Source organism: Tupaia chinensis, unplaced genomic scaffold (genome assembly GCF_000334495.1).
Source record: "Tupaia chinensis unplaced genomic scaffold, TupChi_1.0 Scaffold000009_1, whole genome shotgun sequence".
Lineage (NCBI taxonomy): Eukaryota > Metazoa > Chordata > Mammalia > Scandentia > Tupaiidae > Tupaia > Tupaia belangeri.
Window position 1 is genome coordinate 522,755 of NW_006159439.1, and position 18,592 is coordinate 541,346.

An 18,592-nucleotide genomic window follows, 5' to 3' on the forward strand; every position below is an offset into this window, starting at 1 on the left:
CAAGAAGATAATGGAGTAATATTTTAAACAGTGTAAGACAGAACAAAACCTTCACACTTCAGTATTTATATTCTTCATTTAAATGTGAAGGTAAAGTAAGTAAAATTCTGTCATGTTGTCTCACAAATTTTACCAAATATATGTCTTCATGGGCATCACTATTATAGAAAGAAGATCAGTTAAAAGGAAAAAAAAATAAAAGGTAAAAAAAAATTTGGAAAGAAAGAAGCAAGAATGTGTTTATATACTCACATGCACCTGAACAAAAAGAATGTTATTTATTTATTTTTAACAATTAAAATTTTAATAGAATATCGTATTGAATAACTTAATTGCTGAACAATTCTCAAGGCCTGAAAGCAACAAATATCCAGACATAAAAAGTTCCAAGCTCTCCAAAAAGACCCAACTCAAAGAGGCCCTCACTGGTTCACATTATAAGTAAACTGTTCCAAGTCCAAGACAAAGAGGAAATTTTAAAAGAAGCAAGAGAAAAGGAGCAAACTACATTTAAGGGAATTCTCATTAGTTTAACAAAGAATTTCTCAGCAGAACATCTGCAGGCCAGTGGAGAATGAGATGATATATTCAAAGTGTCAAATAAAGAAAAAAGTACGAGCCTAAAAATATATCCATCAAAGCTATCCTTCAGAATTAAAAGAGAAATAAAGTTTTGTCCAGACAAACAAAAACCAAGAGAATTCATCACCACTCTACTATGAGGAATGCTTAAGGGAGTCCTGTATCTGGAAGCAAAAGGGATAATATAAACCTTCATGAAAACATGTGAAGGCAGAAGACTCGCTGGTAGAACAATACACAAGTAAGGAAAAGAAAAGAATCGTCCCATCCGTACAGAAAACTAAACATAATAAGAGGAGAAGAAAAGAACAAAAGATAATAAAACAACCAGAAAAACAATTCCCCAAATGACCTGAATATATTCTTCCTTGTGATTAATAACCTTGAATGTAAACAGATTAAGTTCCCCAATCAAAAGACAGACTAGAGACATGCTGATAAAGATAAGGTAAAACTCGACTTCTCTTTCATTGCTGGTGAGAATAAGAAAGGGTAAAGCTACTCTGAAAAATAGTTTTGTCAATTTGTTGTTAAACTAAATGTGTAATGATCATATGACAATATGACCTAGAGGTTGCAATCCATCCCAGAGAAATAAAACCTTTTGGGAAGTTGATTATTACTGAGGTTGAAAAAGCTATAGAAGTACAGGTTTTGGTGGATTGAGTACAAGGGATTTGGTTTACATTTGAAATATCTGGTTTATATCCCAACGAAGATGTTTTGTCAACAGTCAGAAATATGAGTATAGGGTAGTGGTCTATGCTGATCCATACTTGGGAGTCCTGGACTTATAATGACATTAATATTACATTGTCAAGAAAGTCATGATATATTTTTCTGTCTTTCCATGCAAAAATGTGTCATGACTTTCCTGATGACCTAATACTATGACACTCAATGCCATCACTGAAAACTTGACTATAGCTAGAAATGTGTTCCAGGGATTAAGCCCCAGGATATTTCAATATTATGCCATTGAAGAGCTCATGCTAAAATAATGGAGTGCATTAAGGCAGAGTTATCAGTCAGAAGGGACGAAGAACATGAGATTCATGGTGTCTCCAATTATTGAGATTATTGTTTATTTCCATATGAACTATTAACCTAGTGAGTTACAGTAAGTATATAGTATGTGAAATCAACTTTGCATTTCTGCAAGAGAGATAACTTGGTAATGAAATGGTTGATTTTTCTTAGATTGCTGAATTAGTAACATTGTTAAGTCAATGTTTAGGAGTCAGACTGGTCATGTATCAAACTAACCATTTCTCTTATGTTTTAATATCCAATTAAAAATTTATATATATTTTTCAAAATTTTTCTAATGAGCCCTAATAATAGCAAAAATACTGAAAAGCCAGAATTTAATTAAATTTGGAGTACTGGTGAAGGGACAAAAATTAAACTATGGAAGAGAATAAAGCTCAATAAATCCATGTATGTATGATAAGTTGGTTTATGATAGAGGTACATCACAGATTATGAATATAAATGGAAAAAAAAAACCCTGGCTATTTAAAAAAAAATGTTGTGTGCTCACCAGAGAGAGCAAGAGAGAGAGAAAGCAAGAAATTATCCCCCTCAGGGGAACAGCCACACTGCAATCTCTTCTCTCCTCTCCTCCCAGCATTTTTGGGCATGCCTACACATGCACCCAGCATGATTTTCAAGCTGTTAGGTCCGGGACTCTATCCGTGCCATCAGCCAAGTGGGATCCAGCCACCTTAACCTCTATGCCGTCTGCTGGCTCCAGTCCTGGCTGCTTATATCTTACTAAAGTAAAGATAATTAATAATGCAGATAAAAAAAAGGCTTTATGTTGTTTAGTACAAACAGAAGGCAAGCAGGAGTGTTTTGTGATTTTTTTTCAAAGGAGGGGAAGCTGTTACTTATATAAAACTCTAAATATGGAACATATAACTTTAAAAAGTAATGTTTTGCAAAATTAAAATAAAATATTTTAGAATTATTTATTTAATTTTATTAATTATTATTATTTAATTTGTTATAGGGCACAGGTACTTACACACACTGAGAGGGAAAGTGAGAAAGCAACCTGCCAGGAACAGGACTCAAACCACAGTCAGCCATGTCACTTTTAATACAATGCCACCTGCTGGCCTTAAACTTGAGGTTTCATAATACGGAAAAATATCAACTAAAAACTAGCAAGCAACAAACTGAAAATATATTTATGAAATGTAAGACTTGCAAAGAACTTTATCTAGGCCATATAAGAACATGCTACTTAGCTAAATGTAAAAGGTTACAAACCTAACTAGAAATAAAGACTTCAAATGGTCAGTAATATAAGTGAAATCAAGATGGTTGGTACCAGCAGATGGCATAATAGTTACATCATTGGACTCCCATAGAGTTCACTGCGGTTCAAGTCCCAGACCTGGCAGCATGAAACACACAGGCACATGTGCATATATGCCCAAATTCCCTAGAGGAGAATGGAGGAGAAAGAATTGTGGCATGGTCATCACCCCTGGGAGATAATATCTCATTTTCTGTTTCTCTGTCTCTCCAGTGAATGCACATGCCTAATAGCAAAAATCTCTTTAAAAAAATATGGCTAACTGAGAAATGAAGTAATGTGCATAGTCACTAAAAGTCAGAAAATCAAACTAAAATGATGGGCTATGTCTTCCATCTATCAGAAGGTATCCATTTACAGTGCTAGATAAAAAGTAGTTTTAACAAAGATGTGGGAAAATGAGAATTGCTATTTCAGTGTAAATTAAAATGGCTTTCTGGAGAGAGATTTGGCAGTGTTTAGCAAAATTAATTATGTGTGTTCAGCGTGACACAGCAATTTTGCGCCTGTGGATATATCCCTGAGAAGCTCATATGTGGGCCTATCAGGAGATACTTTCAAGGCTATTCATCAAAGTGTATTTGGGAAAGCACAGCTTTTGGGGCAGCCTAGGTGGCTAAAGGGTGAATAAAATGTGATGGCTGCTTAACTGCACGCTATGCAGCATTTAGAAGCAGATGACCATGACTACGTATTGCAACAGTGACCATCGTAAAACTTGATGCCTAATAAAGTAGGAAACAGCCGTGTTCTATAATTCGTGTTTTTTATATATACTAAAGGGTTTACATATTAAAAGAACAAATTATAGTATTTTTAGATATTCACAAATCGAAAGACATTAAAATACATTTATTTGTGGGGAGAGAAGTGGAAGTAAAATGTGAGTGTTGATAAGGGAGAAAAGAAAAATAGCGAAATAAAATGCAAGAAAGGGGTCTTGCATGGATCTACAGTGTACCATGGACCAGGGAGTTTTAGTAACTCAATTCTTTGAATCTGAGATCTCCTCAAAAATTAATAATAAATGTTAAATGAATGATATATAATTATTCATTTATCAGAGTGGAGAAGTTAAGGAAAAATGTGGATAATGTCTGGGGTTTAAGGGAGAATGAAGAAATTATTACTATTTATGTGGCAGTGATTTCAATGTATAATAATGCTGACTTTTGAAGTGTGAGCTTTCATTATCTTGAAATATTTAAAATATATATTTTGGAGAACTTTTTTAGACACAGCAAAACCTGAGCAATGGACCATTCAAAAGGTCTAGGTTCGTATTCTTAACACAGGCATTGGATGTGGATTTATTACAGTTTGTTTTCAAAGGAGAGAAATAGCAAATATTCATAAACTGGTATGCCATTAAATAAACTGAAACACATATACAGTATATAATACTAGGTAACAATAAAAAAATAAAGTTAATCCACAAGTGGTGATATGGATAGATAATTAACATATTGTTAGTGGAAGAAGAAACCAATCATCAACATGTGCATACAGTACAATATTGATTATGGTTTTTTTTTTCTTTTTTAATTGTGATACGGTGCATGTGCCAGCTAGAGAGAGAAAGACAGAGATTGAGAGAGAGCAGGCCTCAATGGGACATGGTCACTCTGCAATACCTTTTCCTTCATTTTCACATCCCATGAGGATTTGAGACATGCACATACACACACCTATTGTGCTTTTTAAATATGGGGCCCTGGATTAAAACTAACTGGATTAAAACTGCCATCATCGGCCTCCTCCTCGCTCCTTGCAGATCCTGTGTGTGTGGAGAAGCGTACAGCTGACATTGTCCTCTTGACTAGACTGTTCCAGCCATCTTGAGAGCTTTCTCTGCCCTGTGCACAATGGCAATTCTTAAGGAAAAACTCATTGCACCAGTTGCAGAAGAAGAGGCAACGGTCCCCAACAATAAGATCACTGTAGTGGGTGTTGGACAAGTAGGTATGGTGTGTGCGATCAGCATTCTGGGAATGTCTCTGGCTGATGAATTTGCCCTGGTGGAAGTTTTGGAAGATAAGCTCAAAAGAGAAATGATGGATCTGTAGCAGGGAAGCTTATTTCTTCAGACACCTAAAACTGTGGCAGATAAAGATTACTCTGTGACTGCCAGTTCTAAGATTATGGTAATAACTGCTGGAGTCTGTCAACAGGAGGGGGAGAGTCATCTCAACCTGGTGCAAAGAAACGTTTATGTCTTCAAATTCATTATTTTCCAGATTGTCAAGTACAGCCCCGACTGCATCATAATTGTGGTTTCCAATCCAGTGGATATTCTCACTTATGTTACCTGGAAACTAAGTGGCTTGCCCAAGCACCGTGTGATTGGAAGTGGGTGTAATCTGGATTCTGCTAGATTTTACTATCTCATGGCTTAAAAACTTGGCATTCATCCCACCAGCTGCCATGGATGGATTTTGGGAGAACATGGCAACTCAAGTGTGGCCATGTGGAGTGGCGTGAATGTGGCAGGTGTTTCTCTCCAGGAACTGAATCCAGAAATGGGGACGGACAATGATAGTGAAAATTGGAAGGAAGTATGTAAGATGGTTGTTGAAAGTGCCTACGAAGTCATCAAGCTAAAAGGATATACCAACGGGGCGATTGGATTAAGTGTGGCTGATCTCATTGAATCCATGTTGAAAAATCTGTCCAGGATCCATCCAGTGTCAACCATGACTAAGGAATGTATGACATAGAGAATGAAGTCTTCCTGAGCCTTCCATGTATCCTCAACGCTCGGGGATTGACCAGTATCATCAACCAGAAGCTGAAGGACTATGAGGTTGCTCAGCTCAAGAAGAGTGCAGACACGCTGTGAGACATCCAGAAGGACCTGAAAGACCTGTGACTACTGAGGTCTAGGCTGTAGAAATTCTAAAACTACAATGTGATTAACCATGAGCCTTCAGTTTCCATCCAGGTATGTGGATCACAGTTTGCTTTTACCTTAATATGTGAATGTGGGTCCACAGAATCAAAGCCCATGCTTGGTTTAATGCTTGCAATATGAGCCCTTGAACAAATAAAATTAACTCTCATAGTGTGAAAAGAAAAAAAAAAAGAAAAAAAAACTGCCATCACCCATGGGGGATCTGGCCTTCTGTTCTTAATACTTGATTGCTTTATTACAGAGCTAGCCCAACAGTAAGTTGGGCTAAAAAACTAATGTAAGACAAAATTCATAGCAGTATGAATGAATACTCATCAATTTGAAGTCAGTTGATATGTATAAAATGTAAAATAAAAAAAACACAAAGCTTTAACTACAAATTTCTAGTATGTCTCATTTATCTGGTATATATAAATCCATGTATATTTTTGTGTAAGTTAATTTAAAGAATATATTATCTATTTTCTTCTGTAGATATCCTCAAATATCAAGTCCTAAAACTTGTTCTACAAATTCTTGGAAAGGAGTTCTTCAATTAATAAATAAGTTTCAAAATTAATCTAAATTCTTTCTTTTAGATATTCAAAATATATGTTCACATATCACAGTCTGGGAAATGCTCGGTAGCCAAACAATATTTTGAACTTAGTCTAATCAGTGTCTCCTAAATGAACTATCTCTCTAGTTATCTATGTGTTGATCTATGTACCTACATCTATGTAATTATAAATTATCTACCTAATAGGCAATGATCTCTTGGGTTGCTGGAAAAGTCGTGATGCATTTTTTGGTAAAAAACATAGAAAAAAAAAACTTCTTTCCCTTTCTGACAACCCAATGTTATAAAACCAGTTTGAAAGCACTGGAAAAAGATTAGAAGAAAATGAAGGATTGAGGGAAGCAATAAAAGTGTAATTAATCAAGAGCTATTATGATTCAGTATAAAATTTTTTACTGAGCTTCCCACTGAAAGAAAATAAATGAATTCTGGGTAGACAGTTCTTTTTTTAAAACACTACATTCTGAAAGAAATATCCTGTTTGGTGAATTAGGTAAATTTCACTGAGTCATGTGGTTAAGAACATCGGCAGCATCGTGACATTTGTTCAAGTTTGAATATTTAGTTAGATTACAACATAGTAAGATGTTTCCTCTATACAGAAAAAATAAGCGGCTCAAAAAATAAGTGGATAAAATTACGAATGTATAAAACTTAAAATATAGGAATGGAAAAGTATCCTGCTTCTTATACTGTATGTGCCATAATTCATGAGTTTCCATTCATCCATTCAAAAGAAGCAGCTTTTCATCAAGTGATCTGTACCAGGCACTGTGTTAGGAAGTCTTGGAGTTAATATTTGACTTAGAGTTGCTCTTGCTGTATTGGTCTCTCTCAGTGTAAGAACTAGTTGCCAAAAATCAGTCAGAAACTCTAAGCATACCCAAAGAGACTAAAATGGACTCCGTTAAAACTAATAAATTCTGAAAGCTTACTTTTCAAAGCAGCTATTAAGCACATCGCATAACGTAAAATATCAAGTTTCTTGTCTTTGACGACCAAAAAAGAGGTGAAGAATTATATTTGAAGCCCAAATGATAATTTGTTTTGCTAGAATTTTTTTTTTCTGATATTCTTTTTTTTGGGAGAGGTTTTAGCTATAGGATGCGTGCGCTTGCCAGGCAGACAGAGAGAGGCAGAGAGATAGAAAGCAAGACATCACCCCCTAGAGGGGATGGCCATGCTGCAATTCCTTCTCCTCCATTCTCCTCTCGGGATCTTGGGCACGCACGCACACGCGCCCCGGCGTGAGTTTAAGCCACCGGGTCCAAGACTTGAACCATGGTCGACTATGTGGGAGTCCAGCGACATAGCCATTACCCTAACTGCTGGTCCCTTTTTCTGATATTCTTACCTATGTAGAATTGGGCAGAGCTCTTTGACTTGTTGATCAAATAGTACTGTAAGCATTGCTATTATTACATGCTTTACGGGCATCTTCATTTTATGTGCATCTTCATTTATGTGCATTTTCATTTCACTTTATGCGCATTTTCATTTCATTCTGAGCACGGTGATATTTCTACCTCCATTTTTTGGGGGGGGGGGATAGGCTTTTTTGCTATACGGTATGTGCACTCACCAGAAAGACAGAGAGAGACCGAGAGATAGAAAAGGAGAAATCATCCCCCAGGAGGGATGGTCACGCCGCAATCCCTTCTCCATTCTCCTCTCAGGATCCTGAGCATGCATGCATGTGCGCCTGGAGTGTGTTTAAGCCACCGGGTCCGGAACTCAAACCGTGGTGGACTACATGGGAGTCTAGCAACATAGCCATTATGCCAACTGCTGGTCCCTATCTTCATTTTTCACAGAAGGAAAGCGATATTCAGATAAATTAGGTGTTGTTACTAAGTCACTGAAAACAGAATGATGGCAAACGGACTCCAGAGTACAAGCATTTGCCTCAACATTTCTACTTAGACTAGTCTTTAAATTGGTCTTTTCAAATATTAGTAAAACAATATTAGAAAAGCATTATGATGCTACTATTAGAAATGGCTTCATAAAGTCAACATTAACGAAATTAATATCAACCTATCTAAGATTTGGGGTGAATGAGGTCATATGTGATGAGACTGAGCACTGGGTCTGGAAGATGTAGGAGTGGAAAGCGTCTTTGGTGTTGCAATGTTGACATTACTCAAATAACACTTTGGTTGTGTCTCCTGGCTTTCAGGAATGAAGCCTCGTTCTTATCCTCTTCACCTGGAGTCAGTTTTACTTTCCCTTCTCATTTGTTCCAGAAAGTAGATATCCTGTAAGGTCATGCCTAATTTAAATTCTAATTTTAGATCTTGGAGGTAACAGTGTCTCAAATGTGGCATTTACTATTTTCCTATAACTGGTAATTTTCCCATAGTCTCCTGGGGATTGACTCTATCCTGTCATCTGGCATTGCCCTAGGAAATGATAAACTATTTTCCCCCAACCACTAAGGCAACAGGAAAATATTTGTTGGCTCCCTCCTTTGAAAGTAACTAAAGAAATGCAAATGAGAATTAAAAACAACACCACCACCAACAAAACCACCTTAGGCTATAAGAATTGCAAAGGTTTATTTATATATTTTTTTTATTTTCTGGTGAACAGTTGTTAACCACAAAAAACTACATATATCTTAAGTGTTTTATTTTCAAATATCCATCTGGTTCAGCTGTTTTACCTAGTTATTTTCTCCCTTGCGGCATTTGCTCTGTAACAATGCATGGATAATTGCATCCATGAAGACTCCTGCAGTGCAATAATAACTATACAAACTAAAAGATGGTTTTTCAATGGAATAAAGCAATCCTAAGGATCACATAAGCGCTCTATAATCAATAGTGTACAATTTTTGAATGGGACACAGAAGTGAGAGAAAACCTTTATCTAAAACAAAACACATGAAAGGCCTTTTTGTTCTTCCTATGGCTGCAAGATTTTCTACAATCAGGTAGAGGCAAAAATATTTTTCAAATTCTCTAGATTACATTCTGATCACTTGATATTTCTTGTGCAGAGCAACATTTGGTAAATAGTGAAAAGCCTGATCGATGTTGTTATATCAAATTGCATCTCTGCACAGTAAATATTTAACTGTATGAGTGGAAGTAAACATAGCCAAATGTTGACATCATATTTATTATTTATATTTCCCCTAAAAGTTTTTAGGTTTTCTACTATAAGCATGTTATTTTTCTTTAAGAGGTAAAAGCAATTTTAAAAACAAAATGAATTAAATCAAATCTTCTCCAATTTGTTTTGCTTTTACTTATCTCTCAAGATTCAATCCTAGCATTGTCTTCTCTAAAAGAGTATATATTCACTTACACTTTATCTTGATCAAAGTGGTTGTTTCTGTCTCTGTAGTCTCATAGATTCTTATCAAATTCATATAAATAAACAAATACTTTGTCATAGCCATTGGCTTCTTTACCTGCCTCGTACCCTAGACCCCGTTGAACTCATGGAACATGTTTTATCCATAATTGTTTACTCTACTGTTCCTTGTCTGGCACTTGGCATGTAGTAAGTGTTGGAGAAAAGCTACTGTCAGAATGAAGCAAACTATCATCTGAGTAATCATGCAATGATATGATTGTGTTGATGTTCAAGACTGTGTTCTTCAGCACTGACATCATTTGAATTACTTTTCATTATGTGGAAACTCATCAGTGGACCCAGCCACAATACTGGAGCAATCAGGTGCTGCTGTGAGAGGCTGGGACCACAAGCAAAGCCTGGGTTTGGTTTTCAGATCAGCCTAAGCAAGTCAGGCATGGGTGCTTGTAATTCTAGCTACCTGGGTGGATGGAACAGGAGCATCTCAACACTGCCAGACCGAGTCAAAAATTTCTCTCTCTCTCTCATAAAAACGAACAAAAGCCATCATAGGCCATTCAAGCAACTCTGATTATACTTTAAATAATCATTCAACTTGCACAGATTTCCCAGTGTTCTGTGTTGGTTCTTCATGTCTAAAGACCAAACTTCAAAAGAAAGTTTGGGTTACTTAAAATGACAGAAGCATCACAAATCACCCTCGGAAACCTAAATTTCAAATGTCCTTTCTTTTGAATATTTTGCATTATCAGCTTTTCTCAAGTCCCAATCAAGGCATGTCAATGATTAGCAATAGATTTCTAGATAAAAGTTTCACACTGGCTTATGTTCTTACTTTATAAGGCACATTTGAAAGTTTTGATCTCTTAGATTACCAAATGACTATTCATATCAAGGCCACAATAACATTACATCTTTTTTTTTAAAATTTTGCCAGAGGGCGTGTGCCCATGCCAGAGAGAAACAGAGAAAGACGGCAGGAGAGAGAGAAAGCACTCCCGAATCAGGTGCAGTCATGCTGCCATCCCGCTACCACATATATAACATACTCGACAGAATAGACGGAATGAGAAAAGATAGGCAGTATCAATGATTAGCACAGACATGGATCAACTGTGATTCTTTTAAATTGTTCCTGAGAGCGTGAATTAGTGTAGATTTTACAGACGTGTTTACTAGTACCTAAGAAGGTGACACATGCATACCCTATGATCCAGTTAATACCTGTTTTAAGTATATATACAACGTAAATACCTACAACATGGGTTCTTCAAAACTTCAAGAGATGTGTAAGAACGTTCTATGCAAAAAAACAAAAAAGGAATGTGCTTTGCACTGCTTATTATAGAAGTCCAAACCTAGGAACTACACAACGACCTCTCAACAGCAGAATGATATGCTACAGACTGTCAGTACCCTGACCATGTACCTTGGGCCTTTTCATTGTAGTGCACACTAGACTGGTTTCTGGCTGCTAGCAACTGTATCTCATTGCTTGAGGCCTTTCTCTGGTGTCTGAATTTCACTTTACCACAGACAAAGCAGGAGTTGAGTGACAGAGAACTGACGCTCTCAGTGAGTGTCCCTGAAACGACGACTGTGGTAAGTGTGTACATCAATTCCCTAGCTTGTTACTCCTTGCTAAATTAACTGTGAGGCATGAGTTCTACATTAGCTTCCAGATTTCTTCCTTGAGATTAGGTTCTAGCTACCCACAGTGATAGCTTGTTTGGTAATGTCTCTGTCTCTGCTTCAGTTCCTCACTTTCCGACTGGAGTCTCCTTTTTTTCCTCTATCCTTGTGATTACCATTGCCCTTAAATAAAATGATTTTATAGGAGTGGCGCTAATTATAGGGATGAGTTGTGTGTAAATGGCCTCAAGAAAAGAGTAATAGAACAAATCAGTCAACCACCAACTCAGGACATGGAGAGCACCAGAGGCTTTGAGGGTAGTAACTAGAGAACTCTTATCTCCTGATGCCCCAGAGCAGAATGCTGAAATGAAACCCAGGACTGAGTTTTGAGAATACCAGAATTCAAAGAAGGTCAAATGTGTAATTTTGGCAAGAACCCTATGTTAAATTCTGGTCCCTGAAAGGACTGTGGCAACAAGATCAGCTTGGAGACATCTGGTGTACTTGATGAATCTCGAGTTTCCAAATTGCTCTGAAGAGCAAGAGACCCACTCCTGTAAGCTAGAGGATAACAACCTCTTCTTGCCAGTTGACTATACAAGGGCCCATCACAAGATTATCTCGCCCTTCTCAAAATCTGCCTCCACCTCTTCTCAGTGCTTTTAGCCAATAGAGTCAACTATCACAAATAGTTGTCCTCAGATCCAACCATGGGCCACTCTGGCCCAAAACCTTATGATCTAGCAGCAGGATTATTGCAGATGACTTCTGATTGACTTCTTATCATCATCTTTCACCATCTTTGCTTAAAAAACACAGCAGCCAGAGCTGTGAGCTCTGCTCTTTTAAATACTCCAGTAGTATTCTACCTTACTCAGAATAACTCAAAATACATACAGTGGGCTCTAGAAATTGCCCTTGCTCTGACAACTCCATTCCCCTCTAATTTGTCTTATTTCAATTCCTGATCTCTCTCTCTCTCTCCTTTTTTTTTTTTTTTTTTTTTAGAGTTTTTTGTTGCGGGGGTGTGCGCGTTTTTGCTGCAGGGTGCGTGCACTTGCCAGAAAAACAGAAAGAGACAGAGATACAGAAAACAAGAAATCACCCCCCAGAGGGGATGGCCACACTGCAATCTCTTCTCCTCCATTCTCCTCTCAGGATCTTGGGCATGCATGCATACATGTCCGGCGTAAGTTTGAGTCGCCAGGTCCAGGACTACGTGGTCGACTACATGGGAGTCCAGTGACATAGCCATTATGCCAACTGCTGGTCTCCTGCTCTCAAGCCAATCTATCCATAGTGTCTTTCTTGCTGCTCCTCAAAAAAAGTCTAGCATGATCCCATTTGAAGACTTATAATAGCTATATCCTCTGCCTAAAATGCTGTTTCTCAAACTTTTCACACAGAACTCAGTCACCACAGGGTGTGCTGCTAAGACCCTGCGATATAGAGACTAAGGCTGCCTGAAAGGCACTGATTCAATTTCTGGCCAAACCTAAATAGGCGGGGTGTAGAGGTGTGTGCCTGTAGGTCTAGCTAACCAAGAGCAGGTGTATCATAACATGGCAGGAGCCAGTCAAAATCTGTCCCCCACTCATTAAAAATAAATAAAATATATTCACACGACTTCCCTCTTTTACTTCTTTGAAGTATTCTTTTAAATATCACTAAGTTTTCAGTGCAATCTTCTCTGTCCAAATCATTGAAATTGTAAACTCTACTTCTCCCCTGGGACACCCTATGTAACTTGCCTACTCAATTTTTAACATTTTTTAATATATATTCTACTTACTATATTTAATCTGCATATTACTTTTCTTTCTGCTAGGAGGTAAGCTTTATGTGTGCAGCTGTATCTGGCTGTTTGACTCCCTTAGGGATGCTCAGCACTTAGAGCAGTACATGACGCGCAGGAGTTGCTCGATCTGTTAGTGCTGAATGAATTAACATACCGGGAATGAAAGAAAAAAAAGAAGAAATAGGAAAAATGACAATAATAATAGTAGCAGTTTTAGCTATATACTCCTGAAGCCCCATTAGGTATTTCAATAAAACACTTAGTAAGTGTCTGTAGATATCACCATTCCACAGCTGAGAAAACTAAATCTCGGGCACATTCAACGAGACGCGTATGATCACACAGAACGAGAATAACAGAGTGAGAATTTAAACCACATCTGTGTCACATCACATCATGTGTCAATGGTCTTTGTAAATGTCAACATTTATTTATTAACTAAACTCCAGAAGAACTCTCTTTTTTGATCATTTGCTATTTCAGTCAAGAAATTGATAGGCAATATGTTAATCCCTCTGGTTGCCATGATTGAACTAGGTAAGAGCACAGTCTGGTATTAGGTTGCATGAGTACTCATCCCGGCTCCAATGAGTACTGATTAAATCATGTTGACATTTTTGTTCGCCTTTCTGTGGCTCAGTTTTCATATCTGTAAAAAGGGGGATAATTAAAATACATAACTTATCAAGTTTTTTTATAAGAACAAAATGCACTACTACAAATAAATAATACTTGGAGTAATGGTAAGTACACGTAATTATAGTCATGTACATGACATCGCATTTTAAAGTTTTACACTGTTTTCATAATGTTCTCATTTAATATTAATAACAAGTCTACAAGGTAGGAGAATATTTTATCCCTAAGTTATTCTTGGAGTTATTTATCATTTAATGTCTCATATGTTTTAGTCTAAGGTGTAGGCTTATAGAAATAAAGAAAACAATTTTTCTTCTCAAGCACACTAGGATAAGTGAAAGAAAATGAAATAAAATGGATGTTTGGATGTGCCTAGAAAATTGAAACTCAGAGTGGTTAGAAAAAAATCTATCCAAGATTACCCAAATAAGCCTTTTCATTCTGCATCCAGTGTTTTCCTCCAAAACAGTAGGAGAAATGGGAAAAAAAAAAATCATCTTATACGGTGGGAGGCATAGAGTCGGGCTTCCTCTTCCTTCTAAAAAAATTTCCAACAGGAGCCAGCAGTTAGCATAATGGCTATGTCGCTGGACTCCCACATAGTCGACCGCGGTTTGCGTCCCGGACCCAGTGGCTTAAAACTCACGCCGGGCGCGTGTGCGTGTGTGCCCAAGATCCTGAGAGGAGAATGGAGGAGAAGGGATTGCGGCGTGGCCATCCCCCCTGGGGGGTGATTTCTCGCTTTCTGTCTCTATGTCTCTCTCTCTGTCTGGCGAGCGTATGCGCCCTATAGTGAAAACCTCTCCAAAAAAAAAAAAAAAATGATAAAGAAAATTCCCAACATCTAGCATTGTGGCAAAGGACTAATCTTACTCCTTTTACATGGTCTCTAGGTGAGTGAGAAATATCTCATTATCCCTAGATCAGACATAATAATTCTTATTAAAGCACCAGGGTAGTGTAAGTAGGTGATGGTCATGAACTCTGAGCTGACTGTTTCACAGAAGATTATAATGAAGTCAATATTTTACCAAACTGGGAATTACAAAACCTGGATATGACCTTGGGCAATTGATTTCACCTCTCTGCACCTTGGTAATGTTAGCTATCATTAATACCCTTATGGTCTCTAGAAGGACTTGGATGGGACTCACATACTGAAAAAGAAAACCAAAATAAGGCAAGGATTCCCTCAGAGAGTGAGTTCATTTCTATGTTGATTCTTCGCCATCTTTTCCATTGAATCGAATTTTGTTTGCTAAAGGACCTAAGGGCAGTGCCTAGCATGCTGCTTTGTACAGAGTATCAATTCAAAAAATATTTGCTCAATGAATGAACTGTCATCCACACAAAAAAGCATATTAGTAACTCAGTGTTTAGAAAGACACATCTATACATCTTTAGCCCTCTCTAATCACACATGAGCCTCATCTTTCAGACTCAATTCCTAACACCTGCAAGTCCTTTTGCGGGTTCCATTTCTTTGCAAGGCGGCTTTCCCCACAGAAAGACTGTTCTGCCACAGCTGCACCAATTAGTCTCCCTGCCTGAGAGAAGTGACAATAGTGATATTTTTCTGGATGAATGATAGACCTACTGGAGAGTCCACAAATCAAAATGTCAATTTTCTTTTCTCATTGAGTTTCTTTTGTGTTGTGCGTTTGTATATAATTTCTTCTACAAAAATGCCTTTGGAGAAAGAGAGAAAAAAAAAAATCTTTTCTTTTCTGAGCTTAACTAAATAATGAAGCAGATCTGTGACAGATTTTGACACATTTTGAAATTACAGTTGTTGCTTACTAAGTGTGGCAACAGCATGAAGAGATCTTTGAAAAGAGTGATTTAAAAGTGCCAGTGCTACCTAGAAAGAAGGCAGGCAAGGAAAATAGCACAGTAAAAGCATGCCTTTAATAATTACATAAAATAGGAAATACAGACGGCCAACTCAGGCAGAAAGGCCTCAGTGCAAAATAGTTATTGTAGTCATTAGAATACCATTATTTCTTTATAGTTTTGCTGCAGTCTAAAGATTTTATTTCAACCTTCTGTACAATTTTAAAAGGACTATATGTTACATTCACATGTAATAAGTCGAAAGCCATTATTAAGGGTGAAATGTCTATTAATTTCTCTATTTTCTATTAAAATGTATCTAGTAATTAAGTTTGCAGATATCATTTTTTACAGGTTTGTTTGCTTGTTTTTAATTCAGTCTCTCAAAGAGACTTTTGTATTAGCGTGTGGAATTTAAGATGAAAAAAACATTGAAAAATATCTCTACCCACAGAAATATAAGAAAATATATGACAAATGATAGAAACATGAGCAAGAAATAATATAAGAAAAATCACAATTATAAATTTGGATATACAAATTTTAAGTAAAATGAATGCCCTTTGTTTGAGTCTGCAGTTGCTTGGCCTTTTTTTTTTTTTTTTTGGAGGGGTTTTTTGCTATAGGGGGCGTGTGCTAGCCAGACAGAGAGAGACAGAGAGACAAAAAGTGAGAAATCACCCCCCAGGGTGGGATGGCCACACCACAATACCTCCTCCTCTATTCTCCTCTCAAGATCTTGGGCACGCACGTACATGCGCCTGGCGTGAGTTTAAACTGCCGAGTCTGAGACTCGAACCAAGGTCGACTACATGGGAGTCCCGCGACACAGCCATTATGCTAACTTTAATATAGTAATCATCAAGTGACTTTTAGGGGTCATCTAATATTATCTTCCTTTGATAATGCAATTGTTTAAGAGTTGCAATTTGTGGGTTGAGTTCTGACACAGGTTACTTTAGTTGTCCACATGTTCTCTTTAGAAATTTTATTCATTATTTTTATACCAAAGATAGGAAATATTTATAATGCATATGGTGTTATGTTAGATGACAATAGGAAAAAAAATTAGAGAATGTTACACTCAATGAATTTGCTATACAATTTGAGACAAAATACATGTATCTCATTAATTATGAAAGAGAAAGAAAAACATCATAAGAGAAAATGTGCTCTAGAGATCCTGAAAGGAAAATATTACATGATCAGATGAAGGATATATAAAGATTCTTATAGGGGATGAAATACTTGAACTTGGTCTTAAGTAACAGGAGGCATTTGATTATGTGAAGGTAACGAAAGCAGTTATAGAGAATGGCATATGCAAAGACAAGTTTGTAGTCCTATAAAAAGAATGCTCTGTGAGCCAATTTAGCTAGAGAAATGTAGGTGAAAGCCAGATTGCAAACGTGAATGAGGAAGCTGTTTGGAGGCCTGAAAAAACATACCTGATCTATCTAAAAGTGTTGTGAATAGGTTATAAAAATGCTGTGGAGAATGTAAAATGTCATAAAAAAAATTACACCACTGTTATCAGGCTTTCTAAATCTAGAAAATATGTAGAATGTAGGAGTATTGATAATTTTAACTCATTTGGGATGAATGGGTATTAGTGAAAAGCAGGTCACATGAATGCATGTTGGAAAAGATCAATATGATAATATAGATGAAATGTGAGAGCCTACATAATTCTGGTCCTGGAGAGTAAGTCTTTAATTATTTTTAAAAAGATTTCTTTTCAGGGACTGCCAGATGACATGGTAGGTTGGGCACTGGACTCTCACATGGCCAAGCATGGTTTGAGTCCTAGACTTGAAAGCTTGCTTTCCCACTTTCCCTTTCTCTTTCTGTCTCTCTAGTGAACATGTCTGCCCTGTAGCAAATTAAAAAATAATAATAATAAACTAAATTAAATAAACAGTTCTAAAAGAAGAAAATTTCAAGAGAGGAAAAATAAATATAAAGAAAATAAAATCTACATTTTTTTTCTGTAGAAAAATAATTAGCAGTGGTTTTAATGGATTTCTGATAAAGAGTATTTTTAATTCAATTGTACAGCGTGGGTAAGCTTTCATGAATTATGATAGGCTACGGCAAAGAACTTTGCATAATACATAGTCACTTCTCTTTCACATATGATTAATGAGAGAAACATTGATGAAATGTTTAGTAAATAACTATCACTCTCTCTATATTCTAAAATGTAGGGAATGTCTACATATATTTTATGCTACAGAGAATATATATCATATATTCCCAGCAATATATTTTTTATTTCATGTTTTAAACAATTAACATTGAGAAATGCATTCCTCTGAAAACAGTGATAGATATTAACAAGTTTACATAACTTATTACTAATAATTACGTTGCAAAGAGTTGGGGATCGATTCTATAGAAATTATACATTCCATAAAACTTTACTATACAATTCAGCAGTTTTCATTGAGCGAATTACAAAATTCACAGAGAGCAAAACTATGGAGTCCTGGGTAAAACCAGGACTACACTGATGACTTAAAATGGCCAATAACAGGCTATGTGCTGTGATCACATGCAGCAGCAGCATCCAAGTGGAATTCTTATTCAGGAATTCTGTGAGGACCATGTAAGCTACGTGGAGACGAGACTATTTTGACTGCTTTGACTTTTAGAATCCTGCTCTAGATACATCTCTGCTGCATAAATTGAAAGATTATTTTACTTGTAATTCATATATAAATATTTTAAACAAATACAAGTAAAGTAACATTTCCTGAGTAGAAACATATTAGACATTTTGATATTTAAATATAAAAAGGTATAGTAGTATATAGCTGTAAAATACACAAATAAAAAGACTGGCTCTTGGAATGAGTAGATGGAGTAATGGTTACGTCTCTGGACTCAGCAGCTTAAAAACTCACAATGTGTGCATGTACGTGTCTACCCGAGACCCCATGAGAATTGAGGAGAAGGGATCGTAGCGTGGTCATCCCCTCCCCA

At 36.7% G+C, this 18,592-nt stretch overlaps 1 pseudogene; it reads left to right on the forward strand.

Moving 5' to 3' along the window:
* Nucleotides 1–4,773: 4,773 nt before the first annotated feature.
* On the forward strand, nt 4,774–5,777 carry LOC102483278 (L-lactate dehydrogenase B chain pseudogene; annotated as a pseudogene).
* Nucleotides 5,778–18,592: the final 12,815 nt, after the last annotated feature.